The sequence below is a fragment of the Anabrus simplex genome, chromosome 2 (assembly GCF_040414725.1).
Source record: "Anabrus simplex isolate iqAnaSimp1 chromosome 2, ASM4041472v1, whole genome shotgun sequence".
Taxonomy (NCBI): Eukaryota; Metazoa; Arthropoda; class Insecta; order Orthoptera; family Tettigoniidae; genus Anabrus; species Anabrus simplex.
The window spans coordinates 759,061,533-759,085,869 of record NC_090266.1 but is presented as its reverse complement, the minus strand read 5'-3'; the positions used below and the strand labels follow the sequence as shown (position 1 = coordinate 759,085,869).

Below are 24,337 nucleotides of genomic sequence, written 5' to 3'. Positions count from 1 at the left end.
CAGTACGTAATTTCGTATCAGCAAGCAAAAACAGACTTGAATAAATTTAGATGAAGCAGAAGCTGTACAATGCAAAACATTTCATAAAAATTACTAAAGGATCGGCAATAAACATACTGAAAGTTTTAATGCTCCACCACACAGTCACATAAGGTTATTAATGACTGCTGGGAAAATCATTGGTTAAAATTAAGTCATTGTCTCAAAACCTAGATAATCAGGAGACTGGTAGAAACAAAATCAGTAATTAGCAGAACTCATCGGCAGTGTTCTCCGCAGAAATTTTCGTCAGCCGGGTGAGGAATACTATGTAAAAAATGAAAATGATAAATTTTCAATATTCCCTTCAGGGCATTAAACAGTAATAGGTAAATATTAACTGCAAAATTGAACTATTTTAGTGTTATCACGAACAAGACATACCACAGTGTTTTGAACTTCTAGTGTTCTACTGCACGTTCATAATTATGTAACACCAGGGCTTACCACTCGGTTGCTGTGGAATGCTATATGGGTTAGTGACGTCATGCGGAATCGTGTGCTCTCATGCGATTCCACGCTACACCGCTCGCGCACGACACTACTTGATAGTCAACCTAAACATTTAAACTCCAATGTAATTGATGCAATTATGCTGGCAATAAATAAGATTTATAATTTAAATAAACAATTTTACAGTATTTACGTTTTAATTTGGAGCAGCCAATGACTCAAATATGAATTATATTATCTAACTACAGGGTGAGCAGAATAAAGCGGAACCGCTCCATCCTATGCTCGGGAATTAGTGAGTGAGTCGGCCGGTGACGAAATACAGTGCAATATGTACTCAAGGCCACGCTACCCGCCAGGTTTGAGTCTCCGTTGAACATTTGCAAATGTGGCACGTGTTTCGTTGGTGACATTAGTACAGCGTGTGAATTCAATGAAATGCCTCAGATGGCTCAAGTCGTGTATCGGTATTCTGTTCCCCAAAGAGTATTCATTTACAATTCATACGTCCATGCAGAAAGTGCGAGGGCCGTAAGGATATTATTTCAAGAGAAGGTTCCTGATATTCATGTTCCAGGCCAGACTTCGATTCATAGATTAGTAAATTAATTACGTAAGATGGGAAGACTTGTTGATAAGAAACGTACTAAACCACGTACATTATTCACACAAAAAACTGTAGGTAACATTGGTAACGCTCTGGAAAGGTCTCGTCACTTCGACGACTTGCTCAGGAAATGGAAATTTCTTGTGGTTTTGTTCGAACAGGTAAAAAGTTATTGAAGTTAAAGCCGTATAAAATGACTGCAGTGCAAGAACTTAAACTGGGTGACCCTACATACGAATGTGATTTTGTGAATGGGTTTTAAATGCGATACATTACAGAGAAATTGACCCTAATCTAATATTCTTTTCAGACGAAACGTGGTTTCACCTAAGTGGGTATATTAATACACAAAATAATCATTATTAAAGTCCTGGAAAGCCTAATCTGTTTCACTTTATTGAGGACTTCCTGTCACGTACCTCCCGTGTGCAGGCTGCGCTGCCGGTTTGCGGGACTGGTTCTGCTTTATGTTGCTTACCCTGTAGCACATATCTAGGTAATGTTAGCCGGGCAGTCTGTAAAAATGGCAGGCCGGTGCACCCATTGTAAAGGTGCTAGGGAGAACACTGATCAGTATTGTCGGTATCCCCTGTCTTGTGAGCTTAGTAGCTGAAAATCCATTCATTGCCAATGAAGATCAGATAATTTTGAATGATAGTGCAATAGTGGACATGATTGGTGTGTTTTGGGATTTTTGACACGTGCATAGATTGAATTACGAATGAAGAGGTACTAAATCGAATTGGTTAAAAGAGAACGATTTGGCAAAATTTGACCAGAAGCAGAGATAGAATAATAGGACACATCTTAAGACGCCCAGGATTTGGTTTTCGAGAGATGTGCAGGCAGTAAGTACAAACTTTAGTGGTAGATCAAGATATGAATATGACAAACGGTTTAGGGTAGATGGAGGATGTAGTAATTACGTAGAAATTAAAAGGTTACCATGGATACGGTGGCTTTGGGGTCTGCATCAAACCAGTCTATGGACTGATGACTTAGATGACGACGACAACAACAACATTGTTTTCAGGTAAAAAGGATCTAATCAATCTACCAGTATTTTAGTCACAAACTGTAATTTGACAGTTACTATTAGTAATTTTGACACTGACAGTAAGTTCACTCTGTGACATAACCAAACTCTAATCTAACAGTGTTCCAGTAAACCAGATCCTAACCAGCCACTATCAGTAATTTTGTCGCAGACGGTAACTTAACCGATACCATCAGTAATTTTGACTGGCAGTGATAAGTATTAAGGTTGCTGTGCAACCTAACCAAATTCTAACATAATCTTGTTACTAACACCAGAATCTAACCACGGAACGAATTGGTTCTGCTTGCAGCTGTGAGCATGCATTCGGGAGATAGTGGATTCGAACCCTACAGTCGGCAGCCCTGAGAGTAGTTGTATGTGGTTTCCCATTTTATTAAACACATAACAGTACAGTGGAACCTCATTATTCCAAACTCTGGAAGTCCGAATACCCAGATAATCCAAACGTAGAGCAGAATTCTAACGCTACAGCTGTTGACAACATACTCGTGAGGTGATGAAGGAAGATTGTGTCATCTGCTATGTTTGATTCTTTATGCCAATTGCAAAATGACTGATTTTGTGTAAAAGAACAACCATTGAAGTGTATAGCAGTACTGCAGGCAGTTTCTAACGCTTTTGCTACTTCACAATGGGAAATCAGCTGAATTTAGTCATCTGCTTCATTTGCTGCATCTGATTCTTCGTCACTTTCCCGTGTAATGAGAGAAACAATTTCTACTGTCATAACTTGATAACCACTGGTCCAAGTTAGTTTCTTTTGACTCTTCACACCCAGGAATTTGTTGCAGTGCTCTCGGTGTAGGTTAAGGTGGGTAATTCAAACAACCGCGCATAAGAATTTCTTGCACATAACATACAATATTATTTAATAGGCCTACTATACTATACTGTACTATATGATTATTTGTACAATACGTAAATTTGGGTATACAGTACTGTATAAAGTAATACTGTACTGGAATGAATTTGATTTTCTGCCCTATTTAGGCTTGTAAAGATTTGACAATGAATTAACCCCAGTAATCCAAATTTTTGCCAATCCAAATTGATGTCGGTCCAAATTAATTCGGACTAGAGAGGTTCTACTGTAATTCTAAAACTGCCAAGTAGTTCGTAAAATATCAAACACAATAAGGAAATCTCCAAAATTTCACTTTACACATACGGTAATTAACAGGCAATACATATACTAAAAATAAACAATCAAAAAAATACCCGGGCAGTGCTGGGCACTATAGCTAGTTCACAATATTGTTATATAAATCAGTACTCTCATATACCTTTGCAAAACACAACTCCGAAAACCATAAAAGTAGTTAGTAGGACGTAAAGCCAATTATCTTAATACATAAAAATAGTTTTCATTACCTTTTCATTCTTATCGCTTTGGTCATCTAGTTGTTTGGTGCAGGCAGTGTCTGTTTGTTATATTGACTTGTGTAGTTCAGAAATGGTAAAAGTAAGGAGTTGTGATTCTGTTCATTTGATGTAAATGTAAATGAGTTCAAGGATGTGTTTCACATTTGATGGCGAAATGTTTTTCTGCAAGCAGATTGAAAGACAAATAATTTCATACTGCAGCATAAGTTATATGGCGAGTCCTCAAAAGGTAAGTTACATATCATTATGAGAAGTCAGTGAAAGTTTACAGAGTTTCACAGTGCAATGCAAAGGGACACAGATACATCACGATATTTTTAAACTTAGTCACCCAGTCTCTGTAACTGCCTGTCGGAATGTTCTTTGAACTGTTCAATTACCTTACAATAGAAATCCACTTCTTGGGATTGTAACCATTGGAAAAATCCTCTTTGAACTTGTTTATTGTTGGCAAATCTTGTTCCACCTAAATGTTCTTTCTGCTTGTTGAACACACAGAAATCGCAGACTGTTCCCCGGATGCTCCCATACCTTCCATTGGAACGGTTGAAGTAAAGCTTGTGTTTTGTGATGCTGCATTGTCATGAATGAGAACAGTGACTTTGCTTAACTTTCCCACCTTTAATTTTCTACAGCCTTGCCCAAAGACTGCAATATTTGGTCACGAGTGTTGACATCTTCATATTCAAAGGATATCTTCCCTGTTGATGGCAAAACTTCAAATTTCTTCCGCACAGGCAAGGGGGTGTGTGTGTCTGTTCCATAGACGCCTTCTTTGTTTCCGGTGTAAAACAATGGCCTCGTGTCCCATCGCCCATAATGATGCACCTTGGAAACTCATTGCCTTTCACAGGGTAATGCTGAAGGAAGTACAGAGAAGCCATAAACCTGGCTGTTTTGTGTTTGAGTGCCAATGATTGCGGAACCCAGCGTGAGCACAACTTCTGACAATCCAGTTGGTGTCGGACGATGGAATGCGCACTGCCTATTGAGATGCCCATCTCCTGTGCGATGTGTGCGATACACATTCTGCAATTACTGCAAACCATTGTGGTTATTTTCAGGACATTGTCTTATGTGGTTGACTGATAGCCTTCTTGTCCGATGAGCATCATCCAGATCTTTGTGGCCTTTTTCAGGTTGTTGACACCATTTCACAAATGACATTGCATTTGGTCAATACACTGCCACAATTTCATTTCTTGGTGCAATTACGTTTTGTCCACAAATGTGCCCTGTTCCGCGTACTTCAACTTTGAAGTAGGCTTCCAGGGGATGCGCCATTTCACTTGCGTACTATGTGTGAAAGTTTAAGTTCAAGAGACAGTAACTAACTCTATAGATTGTAAAGGGAGTTGCTGTGTAGATCATTCTGGAAACGTTTTAAAGTCTTTGTACATCTGTCAGTATCTTTTAATATTAACCGTTACTTGGCTTTCTTTTATACGGGGGGGGGGGGGGATCAATTCAAGATCAGTAATAATGCATAATCATGATATATGAAAGTGCATAGGGCAGCAAAGAGCAAAAATATGATTATGTAAAGAGACAAGCCACTGACACGGAGAGGCATGTCTATTAATGTGCCTCAAAATCTGTGGGAAAGTATGAGGCGTGAAAAAAATGTAATCGTGCACATGCTAAGTCATTGTCTTATCAACGACTGGTACCACAGCTAGTAACATTATAAAACAGTAGTCGATATAAATGGACTGTATTGACAAAGACACGTATTATAGTAGGGGCCTATAGTGTGTGTATGTCCAACCCTTGTCTCGTTTCTCTGTTAGGTCTGGTAGTAAATGAGATGAATCCTTGTAACATGTTCTTACAACTGGATGCTCTCCCCGATGTCAACATCGTGATTAGAAATTTTACGATCACTTCTCCTGTCCTGCCAACCAACATTTTGATGGTGAAAAGATTTTAAACCAGTAGGACTGGAACTGGCTAACCACGGGGTCAGACCAGTATAGACTAGATGCCTTAACTATCACGGTCACCAGGCGGGCTACATATATATTGTTGTTTGGGTCAGCAGTCCATAGACTGCAAGACCCATTGGCTCAACAAGACTCGAGGTGCAAAGTCAGCAGGACTCAAAGCCTGCACTTTCTGTGGATGGTAGGGGTGTAGCTGCATTTCACGTTACACTCGCCACGCAGTCTTATGCAAAACATACAATTCACGTGCAACTGCTCAAGTGGTGATTGCAGGTGCCTCATCCACGCAAGCAAGCACTGCATCTTGTAAGTCGGGAGTCTGTGTAATTTGTCGTCCTGCTCGGTTTTTTTCCACTGTGGTATCAATTGCCCTGATTCACTTAATCGCTGGAACAGTCGTGGAAACATGTTGTGAGCCGGATGTCTCTTGCGTGGATATTTGGTCCTGTACAACCATTCGGCTCCTCTGCTGCTTCCATTTACTTGCCCATACATGAACACCATATCTCCAAGTTCCGTAACGGGTACAGCTCCATTTGGATAGGGCTGATCAACGTTCCACTTCAACCCATAAACACAGACTGAAGCCTACAGTACAGACATCGCATACCGATCATGTCAGTACACAGTACGCCATCTGCATTGGAGTCGTTGAGTTATTATCCTAGCCTCTTCCGCTCGTTGGGATTGTCTACCCTATTGTACTCTTAGCACATGTAGTGTACAGTCCAGTCGGAGGTATCAGACAGATTTTTGTTTTAACTTTTGACTGCCGGCCTCTGTGGTGTAGTGAATACAGCGTTGGTCTACTAATCCCAAGTTAACGGGTTCAAACCCGACTGAGGTCTGTGGCTATTAAGGGTGTTTAAAGGCAACCCCATTTCGTTGGCTTCCGGCACGTCAAAGAACTACCGCGGGTTGTAATTCCGACACCCCAGCGTCTGTTAAAAGCGGACGGATATTAAATAACTTGAATTATTAATTATTTTTGACTCAAAAGGTTTCTGGACTACGGTTCCTTACCTCAAATTTATATATTTGCTATCCTCCATCATCCCTGAAAGTTTGTGACATCATCACGGATACACTCTCTATAAGGAGACATCATCATCTAGTAAATTATTATTTATTTACCGGGCGAGTTGGCCGTGCGCGTAGAGGCGCGCGGCTGTGAGCTTGCATCCGGGAGATAGTAGGTTCGAATCCCACTATCGGCAGCCCTGAAAATGGTTTTCCGTGGTTTCCCATTTTCACACCAGGCAAATGCTGGGGCTGTACCTTAATTAAGGCCACGGCCGCTTCCTTCCAACTCCTAGGCTTTTCCTATCCCATCGTCGCCATAAGACCTATCTGTGTCGGCGCGACGTAAAGCCCCTAGCAAAAAAAAAAAAAAGTAAATTATTTAAAATTAACAAAGATATAAAATCCTATAAATAACACTTATTAATTTTTAAAACATTTATGTCACTAGTATTTTCTTGTGTTGAACGTAAGAAATTTTTAAACTAGAAGAAGAAGAAGAAGAAGAAGAAGTAAAAACATTGCAAACCACAAGACAATACTAGTGACATAAATGTTTTAAAAAAAATTAATAATTGTGTTATTTGTAGGATTTAATATCTTTGTTAAATTTGAACAATTTATTAGCTGAATATGTCTTATATAAATAAGATGAAACTTGTCCAAATGTATTACAGTGAATTAGTCCTACGTAAATGTAAGGCATCTACTCTAATCTGTTTGTCATATTCATACCTTGTCTATCCTTGCCATTTCTTACTGCCTACACTTCCCTCAAAAATTAACTGAACAAGACCTAGGTGTCTTCAGATGTACCCTATAATTCTCTCTCTTCTGATCAAATTTTGCCAAATCATTCTCCTTTCACCTATTTGATTAAGTGTCTCTTCATTTGTGATTGATCCACCCATCTCACCTTCAACATTCTTCTGTTACACCACATTTCAAAAGCTTCTATTCTCTTAATTTCTGAGCTAGTTATCTTCAATGTTTCACTTTCATACATTGCCATGTGTGTTAAAATTTTGCAAGTGTGAGACACTAAACTAATGGTGCGGTATTTCACACTTGTCAGCAACTCATACCTATGGCAACATTCTGTCTAAAATCGGATGGCACTTCCCATGAATTCATATATCTTGCACACTAAATGGAATAACCTCCACATGCTGGTTTTTTCTAAGGCAGTCAGTAATTCTGAAGGTATGTCATCAGTTCCAGGAGCCTTGTTTCTATTTAGGTGTCTCAAAATCTCTCTTGAATTCTGACCTCAAACTTGGGTCTCCTATTTGATCAGCATCAACAGTTTCTTCTTGTTCGATGACATTATCGTCTACTTCTTTCTCTTGATACAATTGTTTAATATGTTCCTGTCATGTTTTTGCCTTGTCTTCTTTCTCTAGAAGTGGTTTCCCATCTTGGCTCCTAATATTCATACACCTAGTTTTCCTTTCACCAAGGGTTCCTGTGATTTTCCTGTATGCTGCATCTACCTTTCCTACAACCATACAACTTTCAACATCCTTGCACTTCTCTTTCAGCCATTCTTCCTTAGCTGACCTGCATTTTCTATCTGTATTTTTTAATCACTGGTATTTACCGAGCATGCATGCCTCACCTGAGTGAAAGGTATAAACCTACCCGCAAATGCATAGGTGATGAAAGATCTGTTCTTTGGTGCTAGAGGATCTATTTTCAAATAAATGGTAGCAACATTAATAGAATATTATTGAAAACCAAATCTGAAACTACTTCTGAAACAACTAGTACAACACATTCTTGTCACAAAGAAAAAAAACCCACAACAGCATGTAAATGCATACAATTTATTGCAGCCAATGGCCATATGTTACAAGAAATATAGAATAAATAGCTAGTCACATAATTCTTTCAAGGACTTCCCCTTCGGGCACTTATTGGGATGGGGCCGATGACCTTAGATGTTAAGCCCCTTTAAACAACAAGCATCATCACTTATCGAGATGGTATTGATCACAAGTATTATCGCAGAGAGAGCATACACTGTTCACGGTAGGTGTATGAAACTTGGTTGTGTGGCAGACTTTATGGTGAAAACCATGTACTGCAAATCTAGTAACAAGATGACGTAACTCGTAGTTGGAAACTGATCATTCTCTGCTGATCATAGTGTCAGTAGAGTAAAAGTCACTCCAAATCTCTGCTTTCTTCCGATAATGCTCTTGCAGTAGTTCCTGGTAAGGCATCGTAGGTGGTAGTGACAGGCTGAATCTCGGGTCTTCCAAGAACATTAGTTCTCGACATTATTCATAGGCCAATCTGGATGGTGTCCACTTAGAAACACAAAGCACCCTTTTCAGAAAAGTAGCCTTAAGTACCTCGATATTTTTGAAAATTTGATTTTGTGAGGTGTTCCCATATTGAATGAAGTTCATATGTGATTATTGGTTTTACTTCCATCTGAAATAACACTAGTGCAGTTCTCGGAGATAATTTTTGCAGGTGCTGAATATCATGAATAGCAAGAATCGCTGCCGACAACCTCTCCTTAACATGGATAGTGAAAGTTGTTCCACGAGTTTGAAACATTATGCCTAGATATTTAAATTTGTTTACTGTTTCCAGCTCTTCACCCTCATACATAATGGTAACAGACTCACTGCGTCTCTCACCTCGTTTGAATGTCATCATTACTGTTTTCTTTTAGTTTATATTCAGTTCATTGATTCAAGCCCAAACTAGTAACTTGTCGAAGGCTTCGTGAAGTGCATCTCTAGAAGCTGATGCAAGAACCATATCATCAGCATAGTTATAGGTTTGTACTCCATTCGTCTTAATTGCTCACAACATGTCATGGGTCGCAATGTTAAATAATATAGGACTCAAGGGATCCCCTTGTAATACCCGAATTATCTGATCAATTCCTGTAGATATGGATACCGAGTCGTTAATTTGAAGTCTGTTTTCTGCCCAAATGTTATTAATTATACGAACTAAAGGGTTGTTCTCACCCAATAAATTTGTTAATTTATCCATCAGTTTTACCCGGTCAATTGAGTTGAAAGCCTTAGAGTAATCCACAAACACCGTAATAAACTTCCCTTTTTTTAACCGGAGAGCCTCATGAATATCATTTTGTAAACACTGAATTGCATGAATAGTAGATCAACATTTTCTGAAGCCAAATTGCTCCTCAGGAAGAAAATTTTCTACTAGAGTTTTTAGCCTTCGTGTTATAAGTTTGGTAAATAGTTTCAAAAGAGTGCATTCCAAGGCGATACCCCTGTAAGCATCAGGATCACAAGTATCCCCTCTCCCTTTGTACAAGAGCTTTAGAGTAGAGGTTCTCCAATGATCCGGAATACAATCTTGTCATAGGCGTTGAGCAGTCCGGCTTCATAGCTAAATGGTTAGCGTGCTGGCCTTTGGTCACACGGGTCCCAGGTTCGATTCCCGGCAGTGTCGGGAATTTTAACCATAATTGGTTAATTTTGCTGACACGGGGGCTGGGTGTATGTGTAATCTTCATCATCATTTCCTCCTCACCACGATGTGCAAGTCGCCTACGGGTGTCAGTTCAAAAGACCTGCGTTGGGCGAGCTGAACTTGTCCTCGGACACTCCCGGCACTAAAAACCATACGCCATTTCATTTCAATCGCCGTTATTCTTTTCTGCCTGCCCCCCCCCCCTCAATTTTTGCTTTCTTGTATTTTTGCCTTTCATCAGTTGGGTCTAATATCTCCTGAGTTATCCACTGATTCTTACTCGATCTTACCTTTCTTCTAACTTTTCATCAGCAGCCCTATTGATCTCATTCTTCACGATTGTCCACTCCTCATCTATTGTGTTTGGTTCAGCCTTTTCATTTAGCTCTTGTGTAACATGTTCCTCGAAACAATCCCCTGTACATTTTTCTTCCAACTTATATGGGCCACGTCTTCTTGCATTCCTTTCTTCAATTTATTCAACTTCAGATGACATTTCTTGACCAAGTTGTGGTCAGAATCCACGTCTGATCCTGGGAAAGTCTTGCAATCCATCACCTGGTTTCTGAATCTCTGCCTTATTATAATGACGTCTGTTTGATACCTTCCTGTGTCTCAAGGTCTTGTCCACATATACAGCCATCAATTGTGGTGTTTGAACCAAGTATTAGCAAGGATTAAGTTATGAATGCAGAATTCAACTAGCCGACTTTCTCTTTCATTCCTTCGTCTTAGTCTGAATTCTCATACGGTATTACCTTCTCTTCCTTGGCCTACTAATTCATTCCATTCTCCCATCACTATTAGATTCTCATCTCCTTTTACTTATTGTATTAAATCTTCTATCTCTTCATATATTCTTTTGATTTCTTCATCATCTACTGAAATAGTAATCATATAGACCTGCACTATTGTGGTGGGCATTGACTTTGTGTCTACCTTGACAACAATAATTTGTTCATTATGCTGGTCCTAGTAGCTTACCTGTTTCCCTATTTTTTAATTCATTATTAAACTAACTCCTGAACTTCCCATGTTTGATTTTGTGTTGATAATTCTGTAGTTGCCTGACCAAAAATCCTACTCATCCTGACAACATACTTCACTTCTACCAACTACAGTCGAACTTCCCTTCTGAGGACACTGTTGGTTCTGGGAAAATGTCCGTTACGAGAGGTGTCTGCTAAAACAAGTTTGTAAAAATAATTGAATATTTTAACGGCAAAGAACATCTACCTTAAACAATCTAACCAACCATTGCTAGGTACAAAATTCTCAACTTTCAGTTTGTGATTTCTCGAGCTTTTTCTTGTAACATTGGTCCACTCACACACAGTTTCTTCACACGTGCACACTTGAACCACTCATATACCGCAACGTTCACTTCTGAAAAAACTGACTCCCGCTTTCTTTTCCCTCCTCGATTCCAATTTTCCTCCCACTCCTTTAAAATTTCAGCTCTATTCTTCACAATAGTGTTCGAGTTTTCCCGCAGTTGAATTTTTCAGCAAGCTTTCTCACTGAAAGTCCCTTGTCACTTTCTATAATCACATTTCTTCTTGCCTCGAGATCTAAACATGGTCGTCCCTTGTTACTCATGTGTAACAGACAACTGAAATGCTACAGTATTTCTGTCTCACTAATTAGCGCATGTACTGTCTTTTCCTTCTCAAGTTGACTACCTGAGGTCGACATTATCAGCAACAATCCGAGTTATGAACAGAATGATGCAAGAAGGGAAGAAAATCTCCAGGTAACTTGTGAGTCAACAGTCTCTGGTAGCATTTCTGGGCAATTAGAATTCTCAGAATAGGCCTATACACCACTAGGTAGAACTGCATTCTGATGTACCTTCTCTCCCCTTGCACTCAAAATAGTACAAACATTCAAAAGGGATTTCCTTATGTCTCTAGAATGGTTTTAAAAGAAAGGATGACATGTGGTCCAGCATAATAAATTGTCCTGCAACGTGTAAAGTGTCTGCTTAAGTCAAGTGGACATGACAAATGGCAATGTCCGCTGTATGGAGTTCGAGGTGTCCGCTTAATTTAACAGTTGTCTTATGTAAAATAAAATCGGTTCCGAGGAAAATTGTCTGTATAGGAAGGTGTCCGCTGATTAAGGGTGTCCATTAGGGCAGGTTCGACTGTACATCAAATTTTAGTCTATCTAGTTTCCTCTTCAGGTTCTCTAACATACTACAATGATTCAACCTCCTAACATTCTACACTCTGACACGCAGAATGTCAGTAGGCTTCCTGATGATTGTCCCCTCCTGCATAGTCCTCACCCGGAGATCCGGAATATTTTGCCTGTTAAAAAGCCATCATTCATTCCTATAGAGAGAGCTGAATACCCTCGCGAGTTACTTGCAGCTGTAGTTTTCCCATTGCTTTTAGCCATGCAGCAGTATCAACACAGCTAAGCCGTGTTAAATAACAAGGCCATTACAACTAGAAGTTTCATGTTTTAAAACTTTGTTGCCTATTTTTTATCTAGAACTTTTTAAAAGTGGAATACTCAATATATGTTTTTTTGCTATTTGCTTTACGTTGCACCGACACAGATATGTCTTATGGCGACGATGGAATAGGAAAGGCCCGGGAATTGGAAGGAAGCGGCCGTGGCCTTAATTAAGGTACAGCCCTGGCATTTGCCTGGTGTGAAAATGGGAAACCACGGAAAACCATCTTCAGTGCTGCCGACAGTGGGGCTCGAACCTACTATCTTCAGAATACTGGATACTGGCCGCACTTAAGCGACTGCAGCTATCGAGCTCGGTGATATATGTTCTTGTACCATGCGTGTGTATATTGTTGTATTTATTTTGTTTTCTTGCTCGCTTTATCAGATTGGCTGATGATGACACTATGTTTCGAAACCGGTACCATAATAAATATGTTGTGACATAATTTTGGGCAACAGAATTGTATTGTATTGAAAAGGTGGAACCTTAAACTTAACATATTTCATTGTGAAGGCCATATCAGTAAGTCATTCAGACCTCCGCCCTTGCAACTTCCGAAAGTCTGTTACACCCCTCTTTCAGTTAGCCGTTCATTAGTCTGGTCTCTTGACAGCCACCCCTCCGATATGGTTGCACCTGTGGTTCAGTTATCTGCTTCATTGGGACGCACAAACCTCCTCACCGTTGCAAGGTCACATGGTTCACAGTGGAGGCATAATAAATACATTATATGCAAGGTAGTTTGAAGAAAAGTACAGCGTCCAAGGGCGATGAGTTTCAATTGCACATGAGGCATGCATAACAGGTGAGAGACAACTTGCCGTGCGCACAGGCAGTAACCAAGAATGACGCGTTAGTGCGTGCTTACACTGGAGATAACACTTTAGTTGCCAACTTATGAATAACATGACAAATAAATGTTAGTACAAGAAACAAGTACTGATCAAGAGGCTTAAACTTGTTTTGACATTTGACATTCTGAATATCTGAACACGACTCACTGTAACTACATCACTCAAGGCTGAAATGAATGCAATCCATAAATCTGGAAGCGACTGAGTGAATGTTGCACAATGCCGCTAGGTGTCGAAACTTGAAGGGGGAATATCAGGATTCTCTTTTCTCATATTACATCATTTCATCATATGGCACACAAAGGTTATTCCCCGTTCAATCTCTCCTCTTCATCTTCCTTGTTATCTGCACATTGCTTTAGTAAGTTATGGGCTTTGTTTTCTAATACAGAACGCTGTTATGTCATCCCAAATACTACATCGCTACATAGGCATGGGGAGCCCGCCGCTCCTGTCAGGACTCCAACAAGATAAACACAGATGCAAGCTGAGTATTCAGAATGCAGAATAACATGCATAATGTATTCATGGCAACAGATGTTTATATTAAGAAAATAGATGGTTTACAAGGTAGAGTGATATGACAAGATTCTTCCTCGTGAAGTAACTTAACTCTGGGCAGAAATGCATTAAATGGAAAGACTTTAGCATACTGAAAAAAAACAAGAATTTATGTATTTATAGAGAAAATATTTAAAAATATATAACGTATTTATTTATAAATTGTTGATATACCTAAAAGTCCATTCCCTAGTCATAAAATACCGTTAACGCATTATTCTCTCACAAGCCATGTATGTATGTTCCCGAAGGCTGGTTGGATCCTCAACAGTTCCGCCATCAGCTGTCATAGATGGCCTAGGCATCACTGAAGAGGCGTAAACAAACTTATTAATTACCAAGGGTGGTAATTAATAAGTTTTTTAATCATTCTTTGAACGAGATGTCTCGTCTGAACACGAATCAGCATTCTACTTTTTCTTCCTATTCCACATCCTCCCCTATGCCCACACTTCAGGCCTCTCCCAGTCAACATACTCCCCGCCTCACTGTCAGTCCCTCAATCGCGCCTGCAACACATTGTTAGGCACAGTAGATCCTCCACAGCAAGATATGGATAAACCAACTTAAGCCAGCGAGGATGTAAGTTGCTTTTCTATGACTTTTTATCCCATTCATTCTTACCCCCCCCCCTTTTTTGTTTTTTTTGTTTTTTTGTTCTCAACCCCTACAGCTTTTTCCTGTTTGTTACAGATATGTTCTTTCAATACCTTAACTTTCAACAACCTGGCTTGAGTATGATATCACACAATGTCCCACACAGCACAAGTCAAGAGTCTCCTGACTCATAATATAGTATTGTAATGTCTAAATCAACGTGATCCATTTTAAGAAGAGCCCAAGTTAGTGCCTTATTTTACAATCAATGAAAGACTTTTAGACAACAAGGATGTGATGTTTTAGCCTTTCCATAATTTTATCCATTTCTTGTTATCGATACCTTTATCTTCTAGTTTAAAATTGTATTTCAGCTATAGCTGATGTCCACAATATAGGGACTAAACATGTACTAATTGATTTTAATTAAATTGATGTTTGTATTGTAAGGTGGGACTTCTGTGAAATATCTCATTATGAGTTAATCAAAGTTGATGGTTTTATATAATTGACAACAGATGCAAAATTGAAAATCATGGATCTGAAATTGTAATCTAAGATTCTGTAATGTCTTTTGCTCTCTTCTGCCTTCTCCTGCAGCTGATCCCTTGTCCTGGGAAATTTCATTTAACAGCTTCGTTTTGTATAGACGCTTGGCCGTGTAGGCTGGATCATGGAGGTTCTTTTCACTGGCAAGAGCGTGTGCCTGATCTTATTATCATCACTAGTCAGTTGTTCGACTCGTGGATGTGCTGGGCAATTTTCCAGTAAAACTAGGGCCTTCATTTTATTGTCAGGAATTTTCAAAACTTCTGTTTGATATCTTCTGATTTTTGGCACTGCATTTTTTGTGAAGGAAATCCAATCTTTTTTTTTTTTTTTGCTATGGGCTTTACGTCGCACCGACACAGATAGGTCTTATGGCGACGATGGGATAGGAAAGGCCTAGGAGTTGGAAGGAAGCGGCCGTGGCCTTAATTAAGGTACAGCCCCAGCATTTGCCTGGTGTGAAAATGGGAAACCACGGAAAACCATTTTCAGGGCTGCCGATAGTGGGATTCGAACCTACTATCTCCCGGATGCAAGCTCACAGCCGCGCGCCTCTACACGCACGGCCAACTCGCCCGGTCAAATCCATTCTAATATCTGAAGTGAACCATGCACTTTCTGAGTTGTAGGTAGTAGTGACTTGGTAACCTGTCCGTAATATATATATACATTTTTTTTTTTTTCACATGGTTTTTTTGCTTTTTCCCACAGTCACAGACTTCAGCATGTGACTTCCATCAGTATTAGCACATAGCAATGCAGAAACTAACTCATTTTCTTGCCAGCGAGTTTTATTCAACCTAAGACTCTTGGGTACTGTCTGGTAACATTCTCCATTATAATCCCGTCTCGTTATAATTATACAGTTGCGAAGGTTATATATTTTCAGCTTTTAAAATATCATTACATTTTTTTTTCCTGAATGGCTCAACAGCTTCATTGTCAGCACTGAGACCTTCCACGTATTTTTCAATTTTTTTTTTTTAATGTTGCGACACCTGAATCTAAACAGCTATCCTTTGCTGACTTCAAAATTGTTTGTGTTCAACTGTTTAGCTAATACCTCCACTGCAGCATGAATTTCAACACCATGGACAGCCAATCCAGAAAAACGGAGTTGACAGAACCATTTGTAAATTGCATCATACATTGATCTAGTGGGATCAGCTTTCTTTTTATGGTACTTGCTTCCTTTTCTACATTAAACTTACAAACTTTCTTATACTGTCTTTTTTCTTCCTTATGTCTAAGACGGTCTGTTTGGCAATCCCAAATTGCACACATATTCTTGACACATACACTCCATTTTTGAGTTTTTCTGTGAGGCATAGTTTGTCATGAGAGAAAGGGACATATGCTCAGGCTTTTTACCTTAACTAGGTTTACTTAACAGCACTGTATGTGTGTGTAGCCCTACTAAACACAGACACAAACACTTTCTAAAAATCACAGTGTAATGTACAGCAACACAGAACTCTCTGAAGTATGATCAAATATGAAGTGTATCAGATGACAGATTTATTGAGACAGATAGGAGCATTGCGTGTGAAGGTTGTCACATATGCACGCTCAACAGAGTGGCCTTGGGAAGGTCAATAACCTGCCACTAGCTGCAGCACAAACTGCGTCGTTTATAATATTGCGCTCATAACTCAGCTTATACTCTAATTGCATTTATGTATTATGAAATGACTATCATAATTAAGCGAAGTCCGGACAAACAGGGTCCAGATTTATGTGGTTCTACTGTACGTGGGAAGTGTGGATAAGCTTACTGCAGATCACCGGTCTGTAAGATATTCCTTTTTGCAAAAGACTCTGAAATGGTGGCATTAGAAATGGCCATTGTCAATGCCTACAGCATCTACAAGGAGAGGCAAAAAACTAAGGAGGGAAAGGTAAACTTGTGTCCTCATCCTGAGGTGGTGCAGCTCTTTTCAGGCACATCTCCATTGGAGGTGAGCTGCATGTACCATTTTAACCACTTACCAGCCCTCCTGCCATTCTTAAATTTCTGGCAGTACTGGGAATTGAACTCGGGCACCCGAGGACGGCAGCTAATACTGCTAACTGTTACGCTATGGAGGCGGACACTAAGGAGGTGAGTCGCAAGGAATTCTGGGAAGAGCTGACCATGGAACTGGTTGTGATTATCCTGTGGGTTGGGAATTGTAGGGGTTCATCCATCAACTGCTGACAAAGAACAACGTCTGGCTGGAAAGCTACACATCCTGATGCCTCATCCAGAGGGAAATCATAAAGGCTGTCTTGTGTGGTTGACTAGAAAGGTGAAAGTGGGGCAGATATGAGGTGAGGTTCATATGTGACACATGATAATAACCTCCTTTACATTTTGGCGAGTGCTTCAAGAAAAACCTCACATTGGTCGGATGTAGATTTTAAGTAACTTACTGAGAAACAGTCTGTGTAATATAAACTATCTCATCTTTGTAAGTGAAATCATTTTTTTCTGTAGAATAATGACAGTGGTATAGGAAGTAATATTTGCCTAAATAAATCAGATTGGGTCACCTGAGAACTAGGAGTTTGGAATGGAAACTGTTAAGTGACTTCAGTTCCCCATAAGTGTTGTGATTTCCATAAATAAGTTAAGAGACCAAACACTCACTACTCTTGGGTTAAAGCTTGAAAATACAGAAAACTTCATAAGTTGCCAGAAAGTTATTCACTCTCAAGCTAAGTCTTCTAACTCTTTTTTTTTTTGTTTTGTTTTTATACATGCCCCAGGCAGTGAGACCCAAAGTACTGTTCGTATCAAGATTTTCGAATAGAAACACGTTTTTTCTGCTAACAGAAAGAATATTAAACTTGCCTATTTGTACCCAAAACATATTTCACTCCTTCTGTGTACACTACTCTCTCTGGTTAGTAATTTACATACTAAGCCTGCCATATTCGTACTTTCACTGCAGTAGTGAATCATATTGCTTTTCTCCATTTACCTGAACTGCCGGCACGTCCGACATGACGTAGACAGCTACGATGGTATTCACCAATTTATTAATGCATGCTGTGTGTACAGATCCAGGTATTTTGTTTATAGAATTCTGCTCTGTCTCCACGATGCCAATAGCATCTTTCTGTGGCAGGGGCGCAGACTCCAGGCATTGAATTGCAACTGGAAAATGCTGAAATTGCACCTTCAAGAATGGCAGGGAAGCAGCGCTGCTGTTACTATGAAGAACAATATTGGCTTTAGCAATGCACATTCACTCACTTGAGTCGAAGATTCCCCCTAATTCCTTGATTTTGTTGTAGTGATCACAATAGTATAAAGCTGTCATCGGCCAGGTATCCCAATGTGATAGAACAGGTTCCAAAGTGGGGAGGTTCATATGACACCAGGGAAATTGTTCCTTCTTCTACCAAGCGATTCAGTATAAGCCATAGACAAGGCAGATGACATGAACCATAGCAGGATAGAAATTTACTCTTTTTTCCTACTTTATTCATGTGAGCAGCACTGTCAATAACCAAGAGCAGCAGTTTTTCACCTCTTTCTTTTCCTGACCAAAGGATGTGTATGACATCTCTGTTAATACAACCTATAGTGCTGTGATTGGTCTTTTCCAACACCTTGCATAGGATCAGATGTGGTTTTCCCAGTTCCATGGTATCTAATTTCCCCACCTGTTTTTTCAATGGATTGTCTTCAGCTGTCAGTAGTCGCATCATATGTCAGCCAAATGTAGTGGTCACAAATATTGACCCCGATATCTTCAAGTCTCCACATACAATTACGGCACAAATAATTCCGCTCTGGTATACTTCGACCACTAATTTCCTCAAGGAAACCCCTGAAATGACTATTGTTCAGCATTTTTCACGGCGTATTTGCAGAATTCAGCATTTTTCACAGCGTATTTGCAGACACCTAAGTCTCACCTGGACGAAGATCAATCAGTCACCACTGATCTGCATTTAGGGCAGTCTCCCAGGTGGCAAATTCCCTATCTGTTGTTTTCGTAGCCTTTTCTTGAATGACTGCAAGGACTTTGGAAATTTATTTAATATCTTCCTTAGTAAGTTCTTCCAGTCCTTTAAATCTCCTTCCTATAAACGAATATTTGCCCCAATTTGTCCTCTTGAATTCAATCTTTATCATCATATTGTGATCTTTCCTACTTTTAAAGAAACCACTCAAATTTATTTGTCTGCTAATGTCGTTCCATGCCATCTCTCCACTGACAGCTTGGAACAGTTTTGTAACTCTACTCTTTTGTCAGGAATCACCCAGAACAAATCAAGCTGCTTTCTTGGAATTTTTCCAGTTTTTGAATCATACTCTGGAACCATACTCTAGTTGGGGTCTTAGCAGAGACTTAACATGCCCTCTCCCTTACATCCTTACTATGCTGATAGGTGCTGATAGGAATGGGGAACAAGCACACTTAAAGAAAAATGGCACCCTTATCTGTGACTGGGTCATTCCAGCTCTGGAATGTGGTATTGTTTGAACACTAGCATAGAACTGTTAATGAAAAGTGGGAATCGTGCCGTTTTTCCATCTTTGTGATCAGTTTCTGCAGGTTGATTCACTCCGGACTTGTTTGTATTATCGTCATTAAAGTCACACTTATCACCATCCATGACAACATCTAAAATATCTTCCTCCATCATACTTTTATTACCCCTGGGTAGAAACATATAGCAAGACAGAAGACAGCTGTCATTGTTAAACACTAGGCATAGAATTATAAATAATCAATCAATCAATACTGATCTGCATTTAGGGCAGTCGCCCAGGTGGTAGATTCCCTGTCTGTTTTTTCCTAGCCTTTTCTTAAATGATTTCAATGACATTGGAAATTTAATTGAACATCTCCCTTGGTAACTTATTCCAATCCCTAACTCCCCTTCTTATAAATGAATATTTGTCCCAATTTGTCCTCTTGAATTCCAACATTACCTTCGTATTGTGATCTTTCCTACTTTTAAAGACGCCACTCAGACATTACTTGTCTACTAATGTCATCCCACGCCATTTCTCTGCTGACAGCTCGGAACATACCACTTAGGCATAGATATCAAGGATAATTTAATAAAAAACCACCTATTCAATACTTTCCACGTTTAATGTGGTTATTATCTACATGATTTTATGTAGACTTATTTAGGCCAGGTACATGTTTCACCCATTATTTTGGGCATCTTCAGCCTAACGTCATCTTCAATACGGAACAATAATGAGAGTTGTTACTTGTAACATACCACTTAGTCGAGCAGCTCGTCTTCTTTCTCCCAGTTCTTCCTAGCCCAAACTTTGCAACATTTTTGTAACGCTACTCTTTTGTCGGAAATCACCCAGAACACTTTCCTATTACAATGGAAATCAATGGCTGAATCTGTCGTCTGTCCAGTTGTCTTGACACATTCTAGTACGAGCTACAGGAACTTAAGTTTTGCAGGAAATATCTTGTTGTGACTTACCTATAAAAGAGAATAATAATAATATTCATCGTCATCATCATTGGCTCGACAGTTCTTTATGGGTCTTGGCCTTCTTCAGAAGTTTCTGTCAGTCTTTCCTGTTCATTGCCATGCTCCTCCAGTTCTTAATTAATTCCCAGGATTCTGATGTCCTGATGCACACATTCCTTCCAAGTTTTCAAGATCCTTCTGGCAATGTATTAAATATCTTCTGCATTACACTCTTGTCATTGGCAGCATGAAGTACATGTCCTGCCCACTCTAGATTCTTGATTTTGATTACTTTAACAGTGTTGGGTTCATTAAACAGCCTGTTAAGCTCATGGTTATACCATCTTCTCCATACTTTGTTTTCTTTTACTGACCCAAAAATCCATTTCAAAATTCGTCTGTCAAAGATTCCGAACTGTTTTTCATCAGATTTTGATGGAGGCACGTTGCAGAACCAAATGTTATTGTAGATCACTATTTTTTGTCCCAACAAACATTCCTTTTAGCTCATGGAATGGATCGCACTGTAGAATTGAGATTACCCCAGGGGGACAATCCCCCGTCAACCAAAGTTGACGCAAGCAGGCATTCGGATTCTGGGGGACCTGCCAGAATGTGCGAATGGGAAGAGTCGGAGCTCCCAAGAACCTCCAAAAGGATCAAAACGAAAAAGATTTTCAGGATGGGGACCATAAATGTACAGACAATGACAAAGACTGGTAAACTTAAACAGGTAATAGATGAGATGAGAGAAAGAAACATTGGGATACTAGCCATGCAAGAAACAAGATATAGTGATGAAGACACAGTGGAGTCAGAAGGCTTCATAGTGCTGAAAGGGAAACCAGGAATCAGAGTGGGAAAAGGAAGACACACACCTACATGCTTTGGTACAGGATTCATAATAGACAAGAGGTATGAGGATGGCATAATTGAAATGAAAAGTAGGTCTGAAAGGATTTCCACGTTATCAATTCGAGCAGGGAACAAAAAATATACCATAGTAAATGGACATGCGCCTACCAATGACAAGAACAGAAAAGACAAGAAAGCTGTAGACAGTTTCTGGGAAGAACTGGATGATACACTGAAAAGCATACCACACAGACAAGTAAAGATACTTGTAGGTGATTATAATGCACAGGTAGGGAGGGAGAAGCAACATAAGGGGATAGTAGGCGAGTACCCAGCACACAAGAGGACGAACAAAAACGGAGAAAGGTTAATTGAACTATGTCGAGAACACAGAATGAGACTTATGACAACTCACTTCAGGGCCAAACCGAATAAGAAAAAGACATGGGCAAGCCCATGCACCCACATTGGGGAATTCCAGATTGACCATGTGGCAATCAATCGGACAAACACTAAAGAGATTATGAACACAAAGGTCAGAAAGAATACAAGAATAGAATCAGATCACTATCTTACAGAAATCAAGTGCCTTTGGATTCCGCACAGGGGTAGACTGCCACAGACAAGTAGACCAACTGGAAAAATAAATATAGACAGAGACAAATTACGGCACAATCGATCCAAATACGAGGAAGGAATAGAAACTGGCAATGGATGGGATGACATGAAGCTGAATATGAGGAAACAGGCTGAAATATGGGGAAAGGAAGAAAAGAAAAAGAAACACTGGTGGTGGAATACGGACTGTGAGGAAGCGGTTGAGAATCGCAGGAAAGCCTGGAGAGACTGGAGCATTAAGAAGAACCTGGAAAAATGGGAAGTTTTCCTACGAGTAAGGAAGGAAACAGCCAGAACCATAAGATGGACCAAAAGACAGAGGATGAAGCAGGAATTGGATGAAATTGAAAACAACTTCAGGAAAAACAATAGTAGAGACTTTTTTGGGAAATTCAAAAAGAGCCTGAATGGATATAAAGGCAGAGAACTCTTTATAAGAGATAAGAATGGGGATCTGGCAGTTAGTGCGAAGGAGAACTGTAGGATACTTGCAGAATACTTTCATGACCTGTTAAACTGTGAACCACCTGAAGAAGAGCTGGAGCTGGGGACAAACACAGAAGAGAGAGAGTCATGTCCTCCAACTAGAGATGAGGTCGCACAGGCCATAAGCGATCTAAAGAATAACAAAGCAACCGGAGAAGATGGAATATCAGCTGAGATGATTAAGTGGGGAGGTGACAAGGCAGTAGACAACATGACCAACATCATCGGCCAGATTTGGAGAACAAAGAAGTTACCAGAAGGATGGAAGAATGCGATCATAATACCAATACATAAGAAGGGGGACAAGAGGGATGCAAACAACTATAGAGGAATTTCGCTACTAGAGATTGGCTATAAGGTGTTGTCGAAAGTCCTGCTCAATAGACTGGAAGAACAGTTAGAAAGTACAATTGGAGACTACCAAGCAGGATTTAGGAAGGGAAGAGGATGCATAGAACAGATATTTATACTGAAACAACTGATAGAACATAGGGCCTTAAAGAACAAAAAAACGGTGGTAGCCTTTGTAGATTTCACTAAGGCATATGACTCCATCGACAGACAAACTCTTGGAAGAATCCTGAAGAACAGAGGATTAGATGGCACTACACATGAACTCATAATGGAAATTCTATCAGACACAAAGGCAAGGGTGAGATTCAGAGGAGTACTCTCTGAAGAATTTGATATCAACACTGGTGTCAAACAAGGAGATGGATTATCACCAATGTTGTTCAACATAGCTCTGGATGAAGTCATCAGACAGTGGAGAACAATGAATGAGACAATGGGAATACCAAAGACGCATGTTGGGACAAAAAGGACAATAGGGCCCAAGTAGATTGTCTAGCCTTTGCGGATGACATAGCTATAGTAAGTGAGACAGAAGAAGATGCAAAGACACAACTCAACAACTTAAGCAATATAGCCGGAAGGGTAGGACTGAGGATCGCCTACAACAAGACAAAGACATTGAATACCACTGAGGATTGGACAACACCGGAAGGCACCGTACAAAAGGTGGACAAATTCAAGTACCTAGGAGAATTTATAACAGGAAGGAATAGGAGTAATGAGGGAATAACAGAGAGGATAAAGAAGATGCGATCAGCCTTCTGTATGACCAGAGATATATACAATAAAAAGAATATATCTACAGACGCAAAGATCAGACATTACAAGGCAACGGTGAGAAATGCTGTATTATATGCTGCTGAGACAATAGCACTAGGAAGAAATGGTGCGGGACAACTAGAGAAAGAAGAGAGAAAAATATTGAGGAAAATACTAGGCCCTAAGAGAGAAGGTGAGAGATGGATGAGGAGACCCAGGGAAGAACTATACCGGAACATGAGGACAATCTCTGAAGAAATCAGACTGAAAAGAGCACGGTTTGCGGGACATGTAATCAGGATGAATATGGATAGAATGACGAAAAGAGTATGGGAAACAACAGCGAGGACACGAGGAAAGACAGGAACCAAGTGGGTAGTTGAACTCCGGAAAGATTGGTCAGAATTGGAGATCAAGGTGGAAGAAAAGGAAAATTGTAAAAGCAAGTACATACCGACTAATATGCCAGAGATCAATGATAGGGATGGATACAGGAAAAGGATTGAGAGTCACCAGTGGAGTAGACAAGAGAAGAGGATACTGAATATCTCGGAAGAAGAGCGGGAGAGAAGAAGAGAAAGGATGAAGAGGTTCTGGGAGGAGAAGAAGAAAATGCAATCCGTGAAGGAGCTGTCCGTGGTCCTACAGAGGCCGTAACGCAAGAAGAAGAAGAAGATCACTATTTTTGTTCTCTTCTTCGGTAATCGAGATTCCAGATATTTTCTAAGCCCGTAAAAGCCTGTATTTGTATATCATCACCAAGCTTATTTCTACATTTGACTTCTGATCCCAACTAGGTGAAAGTACATAAGACTTCAAATTTGC

General features: G+C 39.8%; 1 protein-coding gene across 6 annotated transcripts in view; it reads left to right on the top strand.

The window, feature by feature from the left end:
- LOC136864438 (regulation of nuclear pre-mRNA domain-containing protein 1B) overlaps window positions 1–24,337 on the top strand; it is a 267,789-nt gene that overhangs the window by 25,854 nt on the left and 217,598 nt on the right. The gene's annotated exons all lie outside the window — the stretch shown is intronic.